Source organism: Strix aluco, chromosome Z (genome assembly GCF_031877795.1).
Source record: "Strix aluco isolate bStrAlu1 chromosome Z, bStrAlu1.hap1, whole genome shotgun sequence".
Taxonomy (NCBI): Eukaryota; Metazoa; Chordata; class Aves; order Strigiformes; family Strigidae; genus Strix; species Strix aluco.
This window is the reverse complement of record NC_133971.1, coordinates 21,635,707-21,650,030: the sequence shown is the minus strand read 5'-3', so window position 1 is coordinate 21,650,030 and position 14,324 is coordinate 21,635,707. Positions and strand designations below refer to the sequence as shown.

Sequence of the window (14,324 nt, the reverse complement as noted above, 5' to 3'; positions counted from 1 at the left end):
ATTAGTATCACAGGCAAAATGGACTCAAGAAAAATTTAATGTATTGCCAATTAAAATGGATTTAGCTAGTGACAAACAGAGCCAAAATGAAAACACCTTCCCCTCACCCCCACTCCCATCTTCCCTGGCTCAATTTCAGTCCCTCATTCCTGACTCCTCTGCCTCCTCCCTACCACCCTCCAGTGCAGCAAGGGGGATGGAGGTTTATAGACACCTTCCCCCCTGCTCCAGCAAGGGCCCTCCACAGCCAGCAGCCCCTTCAGGAAATATTCACCTCCTATGGCACAGAGTCCTCCACGGGCTGCCGTGCATGTACGTGCTCCAGCAGTCTTCTCCATGGCCTCCAGGGAAAGGCCTGCTCCACCATGGTCTCCCCAGGATGCAGGGCCATGCCTGCCCTGGTCTAGTGGCATCACCTCCTCCTCCGACCTCCACATTTGCAGGGCCGTTTCCTCACACTTCCCGCCCCCCCCCCCCCCCCCCCCCCCCTTCTTCTCCACCTGTGCATTTTGTTCTTTCTTAATTAGATTTTCAAAATGTACCACAGACTCCCCCAACAGGCCTGACTGCTCCTGCAGTGATGAGGTTGTGGATTTGGCTGGAACTGTCCATGTCTGGTATACGCAGCCCCTGACCACCTCCCAGAGAGTTCACCCTGCTGAGAAACCCCGCCTTGGAAACCCAAGACAGCAAGCTACCGCTCCACTGAGGGAAAGTCAGGCAGCCAGCTCTCGCTCAAGTCCAGACACAGATCAACATTATCCAACTAGGAAGTTCCTAGTTGGAGAAGGAAGAGTAAGCCCTCCTCAAAGTCTTAGGTTTCCTCAGTTGCAGCTTTCCTGGCAAAATGCAGGAAGTTCAGGAGAACCACAGCAATTTATGAAAAGTGCTGACACTTCAGACAAAGCTTCTATTTCTCAGCCAGCACAGAACTACACAAGTAATAACAGAAATATTTTCCTGGGGTGAAGCACCCCATCTGGGTGCCTATGACTATATGAAGTCCTGCACTGACTTGCAGCAAGATAAACTACTGGACAAAGCTCATTCTTCCCATACTATTTTGGGTCAAAGTTTCAAATTCCTGATAGAGAGACTGAAATAGGTCATTTTGCCCTCATCCCCATGCAGAAGTGAGATCCATCACCCCTGGTATATGGTGTTTCCTCTGCCCTGACTCCTCAAGCCCAGACAAGCCCAGTGGCATCCTCCCAGTGGCTTGGTCACTTCTTCAGCATCTTCCAAACCACCATGGCAGGCCCCAGGGGGTCTACATCTGCCTCTGCTTCTGCAAGCCACTGGCTTCACCAAACAGTCTCTACGGGAACCAACACCAGCTGGTTAAAACCAAGACATTTCCAAGGTCACCTAAAGCAACTTCACCCTTCCAGCTTCAGATTAAGACATATGGGAGATTTGTTTTGCTGGAGTAGAGAAAGAGTAAGGGGAGGAGAAAAACTGCTTTTAGAAATCCCCATAGAAGGATAAGCAAGGAAGCAGCCTGCTTCATAAACTACCTACAGAGGGAGCTGGGCATAGAGGTCCCTCTGCTATGGGAATAGCTTCTCACCATTTAGTCCCATCTAGTTTTGTGCTACACACAAATCATCAATTCTGAACAACAGCTATCAGCAGCAAGAAAGGCTTAGGCTCTCAACTCAGGTTGCCTCATACAGAAAGCCACCTGTGGGAAATTGCTCCTCAGGGAATGCTTTTCTTGATCCAATAGCTAAAAGACTAGTCTGACACTTTTTGGTTCACAAGGGTGTGGAAAATGATGCTTCAGCTTAGGAGATATAGTGCATAACTTCCCTGGCCAAATTTAAAACCTACAAAAAACTACCATCTATGATTAAGAAAAAAAATCTTCAATGCTTGCCCATCCATGTTCAAGACAAAACAGAGCAGAACATCTGTAGTGAGTAGACCATGAAACAGCATGAGCCTTCCAGCAAACTTTTTAAAATGTTTAACATGAGAGCATGATGATGCCACCAAAGTTTCAATTTGGAGATTGTCACTGACTTAACACTGTAGTGTCATAAGCATGCAAGTAAGCTAATCTTCAAGTCAAGAACAAACAGAACTGACACATACCAGAAGAAAGGGCACATCTGGAAGCTAAGGACTCATGAGCTATACCCACTGTCTGCTGACTTTTCAAAGAGCATTACAAGTTAAATGGAGTCAAGGCATTCCTTAACAGATGTCTCAAGAGACTGATCAGCTTTACAGGTTCTCAAATTTGGGTCACAGACACTGCTCAAATTATTAATCTTGCATTTGAATATGAAAGGCATCTTCACCTCTTTGTTACATCCACAATACTGCAAATACTTTTAGGTTTCAAGAAATTGATGCTCCTATTCCCATTTAATCCTGCTGTACAACTTCCATATTTTCCACTGAGGATTAAATAACCCTTCAGTGCATACATATTACACATAAAAACACCTACATCCACATTTAAGTGTTCAAAGCTGCCCAAGGTAGTATTAGATGTTGTCTACATCATGCTGCACCTGAATGTACTATTTCATATCCATTTATGTAGGTTAGTAAAGAGTCCTGCATAGATGTACTGAATTTGACAGGAATTTACTCAGTTATCTTAATTTGGACTAAACTCATTATTAAAATCACATGCTTACAGCTCTTCCTAATAGCCTAACAGTCAGATTTTTCAGATGTATACAGATAAAAGTAGCACAGCCTTCTTAGGTAAGCAAGTCATGAAAAGATATATAAATCAGTTTTTAAAAGGGCAAGTCAACCCAATTTAACAAACAGGAGGACAGTTACAATTAGATAGTCATTAATTTTCAGTACTAGAATATTTGAGCAATTATTAGCAACAGTCACTAAAATTAGGTCCTTGATCCTGGGCACTCAGAGTACATACCAAGATTATGCAAGACTGATATGCAGAAGTGTAAATTAAATCTGATACCACACAATTAGTTTAAGTCAGAAAAGGAAACTGTTCCTACAGAAACGATCAACTCTTTTTCTGTTCTCATTCATTGTTTCAAACAGAAAACCTGGTGCATTTGATCATTCTATGCAATTCACACCAAAGACGGGCAATTTGACTTAGCACTTCTTCAGGAACACTGACATTCCTTGTTGCAAAACACCTACACGTGTTTCAGAACATGTAATCCTAACTCCAGCTGGTGACACACATGAAGTATTTGTAAAGATGAAAAAAGGCCCTATCCACAAAAGCAGAAAAACAGGTTGCACTTTCACCACAGCAGGAGTCTGCAGTATCTACTCCGTTTGTAACAGCTACTTCTGTAAGACTAGATTATCAAATCCAAAAATTAATATTGAAATCTACATTCCTCCTAATGGAACAGAAAGTCCCCCTCACAGACACTTTATCATATATCCACAGAATGGTTTGGGTTGGAAGAGACCTTTAAATATCATCTAGTTCCAGCACCCCTGACATCTTCCACTAGTTAGGTTGCTCAGACCTTTGTATGCATAATCTGTGTTACACCACTTGATGTGGAAGCAGTCACTATCTCATACACAGAGCTCTGCAAGAAACCTTCCATAGAAAAAAGCAACCCTACAGCCCAGTTATAATTTCAGCAGAGAAGAGATCCTTGACCATCAGAGCTATATCCAAAAAAAGCATTTGGTCTCCATCAGGATGGCTAGTTTTATATCCTTCAGCTGCAATGGTTCAGAGGAATTTCACTACAAGAACTACTCTCCTTATAAAAATAGCCTTTATCAAAAGACAAGCATGACTCCATTTAATTTCCTTTCAGTTTGTTCAACTGTTATAGAAAAAAATTCAGCTACTCAGTTGGTTAATGAGGCTGTAATTCTCATCTTGCCTACCAACATCTCAACCATGGATGCAGTCCAAGGCAAGTGCTATTGCTATGCCAAGTTTCACAGTTTAGCTATCTGAATGCAAAAGCAGCTTCTAAAGTCTTCCTCACTTTATGCAGTTCACTTTGTCAGCAATTTTCCAGTTCCCTTCAGAATGCGTGCTCTGGCCAGATTAGCAATAGCAGTTTTAGGTCAGGAACTCAATTTTGGGTTATAGCTCAAGATGCAAGCACATCAAAATTAAAAAGTTAAACTCATTAATAAACCAATTTCTTCACTACTGCATGCATGCAGTACACATAGTTTGTTACAAGAAGCATATGGTGTTTTAGAATTATGACTTTAGTTGTCCCTCTTTTGGAAACAGAAAGCAGTTTCTAATGCATATTTGGGTAGAAAGGAACCACAGCAGGAAGTCTGACGAGATTTCTAGGCATGTTACTAGAGATAAAAATAATATCATTACAGTTATAGCAGGTATTAGGATTTCAAGATTTAAACGTAAAAGATTTAGAAGCCCTTCTTAAATCAATTGTTTTACGAAAGCAATAGTGTTCACACCTTTTCCGAGTTATATTTGCTGGTTCAAGACTAGAGATGAACAGTAGATACAGAAAAAAGTAAATAAATCCCAAGATCTTGCTCTGCCTTTAAACTGGGTTGATACATATGAAATTTAAGGCTAATGGATGAACAAAACGCATGGCACCAAAACAAGGACTCCATTACAAAAATGAAATGAGAACACAGTGAAGGCACATATGCTGCTACCATTTTTGTGATGTACTACCCACTTGCTCAAAGCAAATTCAGAAGTCCAAATACCCCCTAACAATCTTCTCCTCTGCCATGATGGCCACAATACCTGCTCCCTCCTGCAGCCAGCTTCATCGGCAGAAACACCCTTTACTAGATCAGAGTTCCAAGAGACCTCCTCCTCTTCCCCACCTTGCATGCACTTCTCACAGGGTCACCTGGAGCAATGCTGCAGGAACCTTAACTGTTTCTGTTGGTAAGCAAGTGCATTTGTGCCCCCTGGCTCTGTAAGCTATCAAAAGCTATTTGGCCATTCAGCATACTCTTCTCCAAAGGTGCTGCTTAAGTTCAGGCACAGCTGTTTCTGCAGCAGTACAGGAGACCGTAGCTTCAAGAATGCATTCACAGGTACCATGAAAATACTGCAGTTAATCACAGGTAAGAAGTGGTGGAGTGCTCCACTATAGTACTAAAGCTAAAAACCACACACCACAAACATCTACAAAACAGGGAGTGCCAAGCTTATGAGGCCAAGCAAGAACACTAGGCTGACAAACCCTTGCCCTGTTTCTAGTGTTTAGGTATTTATTTTCTCACTTTTGATATCCACTGCAGCAAGCCTAAAATGGGGAACTCTGTTTCTTGAAGGCAATTTATAGTTCCATTATTAACAGATAAAACCATGCAATCCTTAGCTGATTGTATCTACATTAAGGTATATGAACAGTAAGTTTTCCCATGCCATTACACAGAACAAGCCCTGCAGGCCCCTGCACACAGAAGTTGCCTGTCCAGATCTTGCTATACAGAGACACAGCTCTACATTCAAAATTCTCAAATACACACATCAGTGTGAAAAGCCACAGGGAAGTTGACTCCAAGTAACCCTTCTGACCACAATTCTACTTCTGAAAAAGTAGATAAGAATAGTATTGAAAAATATTATCAACACGTTAAGAAGCAGGGACCCTACTGGCAGAGAAGCTGAATTTAAATTACTTTTCCCTTTCCATAGCTGAATCTTTTCCTCTCAAACCTTGTAAATTAAAGTGACTAAGGCATTTGTCTACAGATATTTATCTGAATTTCCCAGAAATTAACTCTCTTCATCCATTCTGTAAAACAAATCCTACTAATTTCACTTCTGTCATTAAGATTTAAATTATAGAAGAACATCAGTACTCTAGTAATCATGCAATGGCAGTTTCATTTCACAAAAATACATAAAGCTTATTCAGTTAAATCTGAGTAAGTACTTGGTTAAACAACCTCATCCTGAGGAGTCTGAAAGCAAATGCAGCTAGCACAGACCTACAGAAAGGCTGCTCAATACATCACAGTGAGTGTTGTAGGACATCTTGAACAGCCTTTCCTACCTCTGTGCAGACTGTTTTACAAGCCATTTGAATGTTTAAGTTTTCCCTATTTTACCAGTACTCAGGTATTAAGTAGTCAAGAAACTGCACATACACATTACACTACATTCTAGCAATCCAGCAACTGCCCAGCATAGAACATTTTCTAAATCTACACCACAGCCAACTGAAGACCAGAGGAAGTGTCTGGAGCCCTTAAGACCATCCTACAGTGTCCCAGCACTTTAGTATTTTCCAGCTTCCGAGTCATTTGGTCAACCATTGCAGGTTTACCGTGACATACCTGGTTTTTACTAAACACAGCAAACCAAGATACTCATCTTTGCAACATCTTACAGCCTCATCTAGTCTAAGCATCTATTTGTGCAGTTTCTGACCAGCAGCAGCACCATCTGAGTCACAAGCAATGTCAGGATTGTATGAGGGAATGGAGAATCAGTATCACAAATGTTTCATGAAGTGAAGCCTAGGACTGCCTAGAATGATTCTCATTCTGATCCTAGGCTGGTGCATTCACAACAGCGAGGTGTGGCTAAGACATTTAAACACCCAACACTCATCCCAACTTTCTATTAGGAAACTATAGCTTTTCCCAAACCTGCATTATGTCTGGGCTTACTATGATAGCAAAACAAATGGAAACCCCTGTTGCTTAAGTACTAGAGTACCACGAGGAACAGTGGCTCACAACAGAACAGAAAACAGCGTGACACTAGTTTAAGCTCCATCTGGAAAGCTTCAGTTTGTTCCCAATTTGCATTTTTCAAATGTATGCAAGTAAGACCTTCCCATTACAATTTTTGTCATATAATTACTGCTCCTAAAACTCCAGATATTTTGCCAGTAAAGTCAGATTTAGACTGTGAGCTATTTCAAAAACTTGATGTGGGTTTAGAATTTTAAAATAAGTTTGAGACAGTATCGTTTTCCTAAGATTTCTGCCATAAGCTGTTTGCAACTATTTCACTTAGTTTTAAAGCTGAAAAACTGCACTCCCTACCAAAACACTCACTGCTAAAGCCAAGTGTTTCACTGAGGTCATCTTTCCAAGGTATACTTTTCGCATACAGAACTGTATGTCAAAAAGTCTACACAAAACAGCAAGCACTTCCAAATACAGGGAACACCACCAATTAGCTGTTCTCTAAGCACAGCCTCTGTCAAATTTAGCATGATATTTAGTTGCTCAGTAGCAAAATATTAGATGCTAGGAGTCCCCACAAATCAACAGCAATGCCTACTGGGCAGAAGCAGCTTGCTCTATATTGGCAGTTTCTCCAAGCTTCAGTGGGAATCAACCAAGGAGCCTGCCTCTTATTTTGCCACCAGAAACTCAGGATGACTTTTTAAGTTTCAAGAACAAGGATTAGGCAATAAGACATCCTGATCTGGCCCACTGGTTGTAGTAGCTAAAAGCTGTGAATTCTAACTATGTTATACCAGCTTCTGCAGAACTAAACCTCCTGAGTAAATCAAATTAGGTAGATTTACACAGGCAACAGATCAAAAAATATGTAGTGGCTTCCTTCAGAATTGGAACTACAGATGTCGAAACCCAAAGCACCATCAACTAATCCTGCTGGATAGCACTGTGATTTTTCAATTGATTTGGGGGCTGTCAAGAAAAGAAAGCTCTGTGCACAAAGGCAACATTCTCTCACCTTTAAAGTCTTAGCAACAGCTGGTAACATTCACTGCCCTCTGTAGATACTAGAATCTATTAGAAAAGCATTACTGCAAAAGCAAAGATGGCTTTAAAGCAAGATTGAAATGTATATTCATCACAAATCGAGTTTATCCATTAGCTAACAATCAGTTTTATTGCTATGAAGAACATCAGTGGCAACAAATATAATCAAACGCCATTACACTGTAAGACAGCAAGAGTTCTACCTCTAAAAGCAGCATTTCAACATCCCTCTGACTAGGAAGGAGCTTCAGCTTGCATCCTTGTACTATTTTTACTTGCAAAGTCCACCTCTGCCATAGCACTGACTTAAAGAAGCACAGGAAGGCTGAAGTATTCCTTGGGCTTTTAGAACACTAGATCACAGGTTGTCCAATTCCTACTTAGTCCCTAAATAAAGCAAGCTTAACTTTATCCCCCCAAAAATCGAGTTTAGCATTACAGGGGCTTTAACAGAATTCAGCCTGGGGCTTCACCGTAGTTTGAATATTGCTATCCAGAAACTTGGGAAATAATCTGAATGCCTTTTTGTCTTTTTTTTTTGTTGTTGTTTTAAAGCAGATACTCCAGATCTCTCAGCTGTTCAGAACAACTTCAACTCAATACACAGGGGTCATGCAGCTCAATCTGAAGTGTGGTAGTTCACAATTTTTGAAGAGGCAATAAATAAATCAATGACAGCAAAAAACACATTGATAAAAGATCTTCCCCTCTCACTGAAAAACAGCATTTAAAACAAATCCAGGGAGAAGAATGAAAATTGATGATCACATTAGCATGGGAAAGTCACAATAAATTTACATGCAGAAATAGTATACTAATATGATTAAGCCAATAATAGGAAGAGATTTATGCAAGTATGAAAATACTGAAGTATCCATTGCAAAGACTAAAGCCATTAAAAATCTCTATTGCATCCAGAAAAGATCAACCACTCCAGCAGAATGAACACATACAAAATTAAGCCAGCTATTGTTGGGTGGAAATATCAGTTCAGGTACAGTCATAAGACATTTGAAGGGGGCATTAAATATGTGCTTTGTCAGATTTTAATAAGTGTTGCAAAATTCCTTAGCAGTTTCAAGGTCATTTGTACATGCCTACAGTTGCAAATGCTCTCAATATATCACTGCAAAAACTTCACATATCTACACTTCTCTCCAATTAAGTAATACCCCATTTTAAAAATTAGCTAAATTAACAGTTCTGTATTTGTGAACAAGATTATTTACGAATAATAGCTATAAAACAGATTCAAAGTCCACTCTTAAAACGATTACTCCCGTTTCCAAGAGGCCAGGGAAGAGAGGGAGGAAGAAAACTGAATGTCATTTCAGGATTCAGAATCCACAGGATTAAAAGGAAAAATGCAAAATTGAAATTCTAATACCCTGCTGTTTTCTCAACAGAACAGGTTCACTTACTGGAATATTTTCTGGACTCCCTCAGTTTGATTTGTTAATTACCTCTGCCTTGATGTCCAAAGTCAAACGGCATGGAGCTTTTTAGCACAAAAAACCAGGAACCTCTTTTCAAGAAAATACACACATGTGTGTTGTGAAATAACTCACGAGGCATTGCTACTTTACCAAATACCACTTGTAAGAAAAACAGACTGTGAAGTATGTAGCTACTAAACAGTATTACCAAAGTTTTCTTCAAAACTCCATAAATATAGCAACACATTTCAGTCTTCAAGCCTTCAATTAAATCAACTACAGTAAGACCACTTCATTTAGTTTTGGGTAGCTATTGTTCCGTGGTTTTTTTTTTAATAACGCTAGGTTTTACTCTTCTAACAGGTTACACCTGTGTATAAACGGAGGTACAGAGGGTATTATAGAGGGGATGAAAGGGATACTGAGCTGCCTCGCTCCTCAAGACTAGCTCTTACCATCAGCGCTCTATGCAGATGAAACAAAGCCACCCCACTCCCCACGCACACAACGCAAGAGCGCGGAGACTATTTTTCCAGGGCAGGACAAACCGAACAAGCGGGCAGTACACAGGTCAAGCCCCCTACCAAAAGCAGAAATGGCGGGGTGATCCCTCACGCCTGACCCAGGGCGGCCGCGCCAAGTCGGCGTGGAGCTCTGCACCTGAAGCACGAAGCAACCCCCGAAATCAAACACAGACACAAACAAGCCGCCCACCCCCACCCCCCCCCCGCCCCGGGCTCCCTTCGCCAGCGCGGCTCACTCGCACGGCGGGACCCCCCCGCCCCTCCGGAACTGGACGGGGTCGGCTTGTCGTCCCGGGGCTACCGCCTTCCCCCTTGGCGGGGAGCGCGGCCACCGGCCCCGCAGCCCCCGCGTCCCGCCGCCCGGTCCCCGCACGCCGAGCGGCTCCCGCCCCCCCGGCGCTCCGCAGCCGCACAGGTGCGCCGGGAGCAGCCGCAACACCCTGCAGCGGCAGCCCCCCTCCGCAGCCTCTTCGCGGCTACCGACAGCCCCCGAGCGGCTCCACCCGCCACCAAGCGCTGCCCCGGGGCTCTGGCGGCGGCAGCTCCTGCGCCGGGGAAGGCGGCGCGGGCGGCAGACGGCAGGTGCACTATTGTAGAAACGAGCAATCCGGTTAGAGGAAGGTCAAGACGTAAAAAAAAGAGAGGGGAAGAGAAGTAGCAGCTTGCGGGAAGAGCGGGAGTCACGGTGCAGTGACAGGGTCACCTCTAACAGAAAGGTGGGGGAGGAAGTTATTCAGAGCGAGGTAGCAGGCAAAATAGAGGGCTTACTGAACAATGTTCTGTCCAGAGAACAGGTGCTCAACTCCCCAATTAGCACCGCATGCGAAACGGGACGGGGGGGACGGGACATTCACACAGTCCTAAAGGGGGAACAAAAAGCGATGAAGCTCCTCCAGCACGAGAAAGGGGGAAGGGCAAGAAAGATAAGGCGTTCGCAGAAACACCGTCAGCAGCAAGAAGCCCCTCTCGATGTAACGCCGCGAATACCCTGGAGTTTGCAATCGGGAGCGCAACAAGCCGATACCAGCGGAAAACCTCCGATCCCCTACAACAACAGATGAGGGCGAAGGTCTCCACAGACGCCGGGTCTTCACCCTTTCTCCTGGGGAGCTCTGGCCAGGCACCGGCAGCCCCTAACTCAAGCCTCCCTCCCGCCCAGGCCGCCCCTCCTCCCGCCAGACAAGGGTGCTGCCCCGCTCCGGACCCGCGTCTCCTCCACGCGTGCCCCGGAGGGAAGGCGGGGGGGGGACACGACACTGGGCGTCCCGCCGCCCCTTTGCCGGGACCGCACCGACGTCTCCGCGCAAGCCTCCGCGCCCTTCCCAACCCTTCGACCCGCTCTCCTTTCAGCGGCTGGGAACCGGCGCTGCCCTCTGTCCCGGGGGGCTCCGACGGCAGGTCCCGCGGAGCGTGGCGGCTGCTGCTGCCGCCCGGGGCAGGGAGAACGGGGCGGGGGGGGCTGCTGCTCCGATGCCGCCTCACCCGTCGACTCTGGTGCTGCTGGTCCGCTGCCCCGAAGCCGCCTCTCGCGGTGCCGCTGCTGCCCCGCCGCAAGGACGCGGGAGCAGGGCGGCGGCGGGCTAATAAAGGCCCCCACCGCCCATCCCCGCGGCCGCCGCCTGAGTGACGCCGCCGGCGGCCAATCAAGAAGCCCCGCGCCCGCGGGGCCGCGCCCCCGGGCCCAGCGGGCACCCCGCGGCGGCCGCTCCGCTCCCCGCCGCAGCGGTAAGGCCGGGCGGGCGGCGGAGAGGCAGAGCGCGGCAGCGGGCTGCACGGAGCAGGGCTGGGGCGGCGGGGGAGCTTGCCTTTCCCCTTCCCGCGGGTGTTTAGGCGTCGGGCCCCCGGTGGGTGGTAGGGGTAGGGGCCCCGCGGTGCTTGTTCGCCTGCCCCGCCTTGTTGCCGTTCCCTGCAAAACGCCGAGCCCCGGCGGTCCCGCGCTCCCTCCTCTCCCAAAGCGGGCCGGCGGGGCGGACCAACTCCCGAGCCGCCCGTCCGACGGGGCGCAGCGGCAGCGAGCACTCCGCGGTTGCCCCCCGCGAGCAGCCGTGCTGGCTCGGAGCGCCCGCGGCGGGCACCAGCCGCTGCGGCAGCACCGTCCCGTTCACCGGCAGCATCCGACGGGGCAGGAACCCACCTCGCCGCCCCCCCCCGCCCTCCCCGGCCCCGGGAAAGCGCGGCTGCCGAGCGCCGCGGCAGCCTCCCGAGGCTCCGCTCCTTCGGTCCTGCCGCTGCTCGTCCCGCGGGGAGCGCCCCAGCGAGTGCCCGAGCGGGTGTCACTGGGAGAGGGGGGGGCCCCTCCCCGGCGGGGCCGCACGGCTTGGGGTGCCCTCCGCCTTCCCGGCGCGGCAACGCGCAAGGACTAGTCAAAATAAACCGCCTCAACGCCGGCATCACCACCGGTCCTCGGAAACGAGTTGACGGAACGCGTCGAACTACCCACGGGCCTCACGCTCGTCCAGCTCCAAGGTGAATTATTTTCATATGTGAAATAAGTGGGTTCGGAGCAACGTGCTGGGCATAAATTAAACAACAATAGCAGTGCTCGGGGCCAGTCCTTGCCGGGAGGACACGCTGCAGCGCCAGCGCTTACCATCGCCTTCTCCTCCTCTTCTTCCTTGCCCGGACCCTCCCACCGCCGCGGGGACTGAGGGCGAGAGGACGCGCCCGAGGACGGGACGCCCCGTCCGTCCCTTTGGCCGCAGCCCCGCTCGGAGCCCCGCCGCGGCAGCCAGACGCAAACTTTCCCCGAGCACTGCGGGGATCGCTCCCCGCACCCCCCGCCTCCTCCGCCAGACCGGTAGGACCACGGACAGAGATCGGGGCCGCCGCCGCGCAAACACCGCAGGCGCGAACACCGCACACGCCACCCCGCCTACGCCGCCGCCCCGAACAAAGGGACGCACCCACTCCCGCATCAAGTTAATCATCTTCACGAAAAGACACGGCCCTCCACGACGCTAAACCACTGTTCCCAGGGCTCACCGGCTCCCCTCTCCCCGCCGCCCACCCTCCGCACCCGCTGACAATACGCGCTGCGCGCTTTTGCTCCGGCCGGCTACGTCTTTGTGCGCCTTGACACGCAGCCGACTCCCAGCCCCACAGCAAGACACGAAACGCCGTGTGGCTAATGCAATTAGCGCGGGGAGGGGGGGGTGTGTCTTATCCCGGCTAATCTGCAAGGGCAGGTTTATCGCCTCAAAGCGATACGCCTCCCGTCCCCCGCCCGGTGCGGGTCCCTCCCTTCGGATGCTCCCCGTAAAGGGACGTATCCGGGGCCGGACGGGCGCCGTGGTGGTGGTAACTTTGCAGCTCGGCCAGGGCAGGGAGGGAGGGATGCGCACGCCTTCCTGCGCGGGCGCGCTGTGGTCCCCCAGCTTCCGCGGCTGCCCTCGCCACGCTGTAAACGCTTCCAGCAACTCGGCTCCGCAGGCGCGCTGCCATGTGCACGAACCGCCTTATTCAGCGCCGTCGGCACCAACGATGTTAATACGGAGCAAACATAGGTAATGAAGGTAATGCTACAGGGCATGCACCTCGGGCATTCGCGTGGACCCTATCGCACACGTACAAGCACGGAAAGAATCAAGCCACAACTTACCTTCCTCTCCTCGGCTTAAAAAAAAAAAAAAAAAAAAAAAAAAAAGTAACGGTGCAGTTCTCTCAATAAAGAGGAGTAAGAGGCAGATGGATAGTTCTCTCAAGACAACACACAAGACCTAAATTGGGGACAGTTCTAAAAGGAAGCAAAAAACCCCCAGAACCCAAAACAAAACAAAAAAATCCTCTCCCCCCCCTCCCCCAACAGTCCAACACTGGGGGAAAAAAATCGAGGGGGAAAAAAAAAAAAAAGACAATTCAAAAATAAAAAGGGGAGAACTCAGAGAGAGAGTGACAGGACTACCCTCCTTTCGCAACCCTACCGAACAAAAAGAGGGGAGGGAGAGAGAAATAAAGGAACAAAGAAAAGAGGGATGGAAGGGCGATTTTAAAGACGCGCTCTCTCTCTCCCTCCCTGCCGGTCCCTTCCTAGCGGCTCGCCGCCGGAGTCAGCTGCTGCATCGCGGGGTGCGCGCGGGGCCGCGGGGGGAGGACTCCGCGCCGTGCGGTGCGGTGCGGTGCCGCGCCGTGCCGTGCCTCGCAGGGAGGCGGACCGCTCCGCAGATTTATAGCAGCCCCGCCGCCCGGCTCCCTGCCTGCCGCCGCGCCGCGCCGCGCCGGGGTGCGTGCGTCTGCGTGCCTTGCCCGCCCGGCGGCGCGGCCGTGGGGGTGCGAGCGGGGGGCGTGTGTCCGCGGGCGGCCGCAGCCTCCCCCCGCCCCCGCCCGGCGGGCCGCCCCGCGCCTACCCCGGCGCCACGCGCGGGCAGCGTCTCCGCACCCCGGCGCACAACGCAAGCTGCTGGCGGCGCCGCCCGCCCCCATTGGCCCGGCCGGCGCCCGCTCGCCCCGCCCCCGGCGAGGCGACGGTCGCCCATTGGCCACGCGCGCCGCCACTCCGGGCAGGGCCCCGGAGTGCCTCGTTTCCAGGCTGCGTTGCGGCGCGCGGGGCCGCCCCCGCGAGCGCAGGTGGGCCCCTCGCGGGCGTCCCGCGAGCGGGGCGGGGCCCGCGGCCACGCGCGTCCCCTCGGCACCGGCGCGGCGGCCCTGCGGGCCCCTCCCACGCGGGGCGGCGGGGCCCTGCTCCGGCCGCGCG

General features: G+C 49.8%; 1 protein-coding gene across 9 annotated transcripts in view; it reads right to left on the bottom strand.

The window, feature by feature from the left end:
- The window catches only part of ELAVL2 (ELAV like RNA binding protein 2), a 102,972-nt gene extending 89,111 nt beyond the window's left edge, over positions 1-13,861 (bottom strand). For 3 of the 9 annotated variants that reach the window (XM_074812767.1, XM_074812770.1, XM_074812772.1), the window contains exon 1: positions 13,233-13,861. The gene's annotated coding sequence lies outside the window, so the exon portion shown is untranslated. Of the gene's footprint in view, positions 1-11,116; positions 11,172-12,537; positions 12,604-13,232 lie in introns of those variants that run through there. The other 6 variants (XM_074812765.1, XM_074812768.1, XM_074812766.1 and 3 more) reach the window with 5 other exon arrangements.
- Positions 13,862-14,324: the final 463 nt, after the last annotated feature.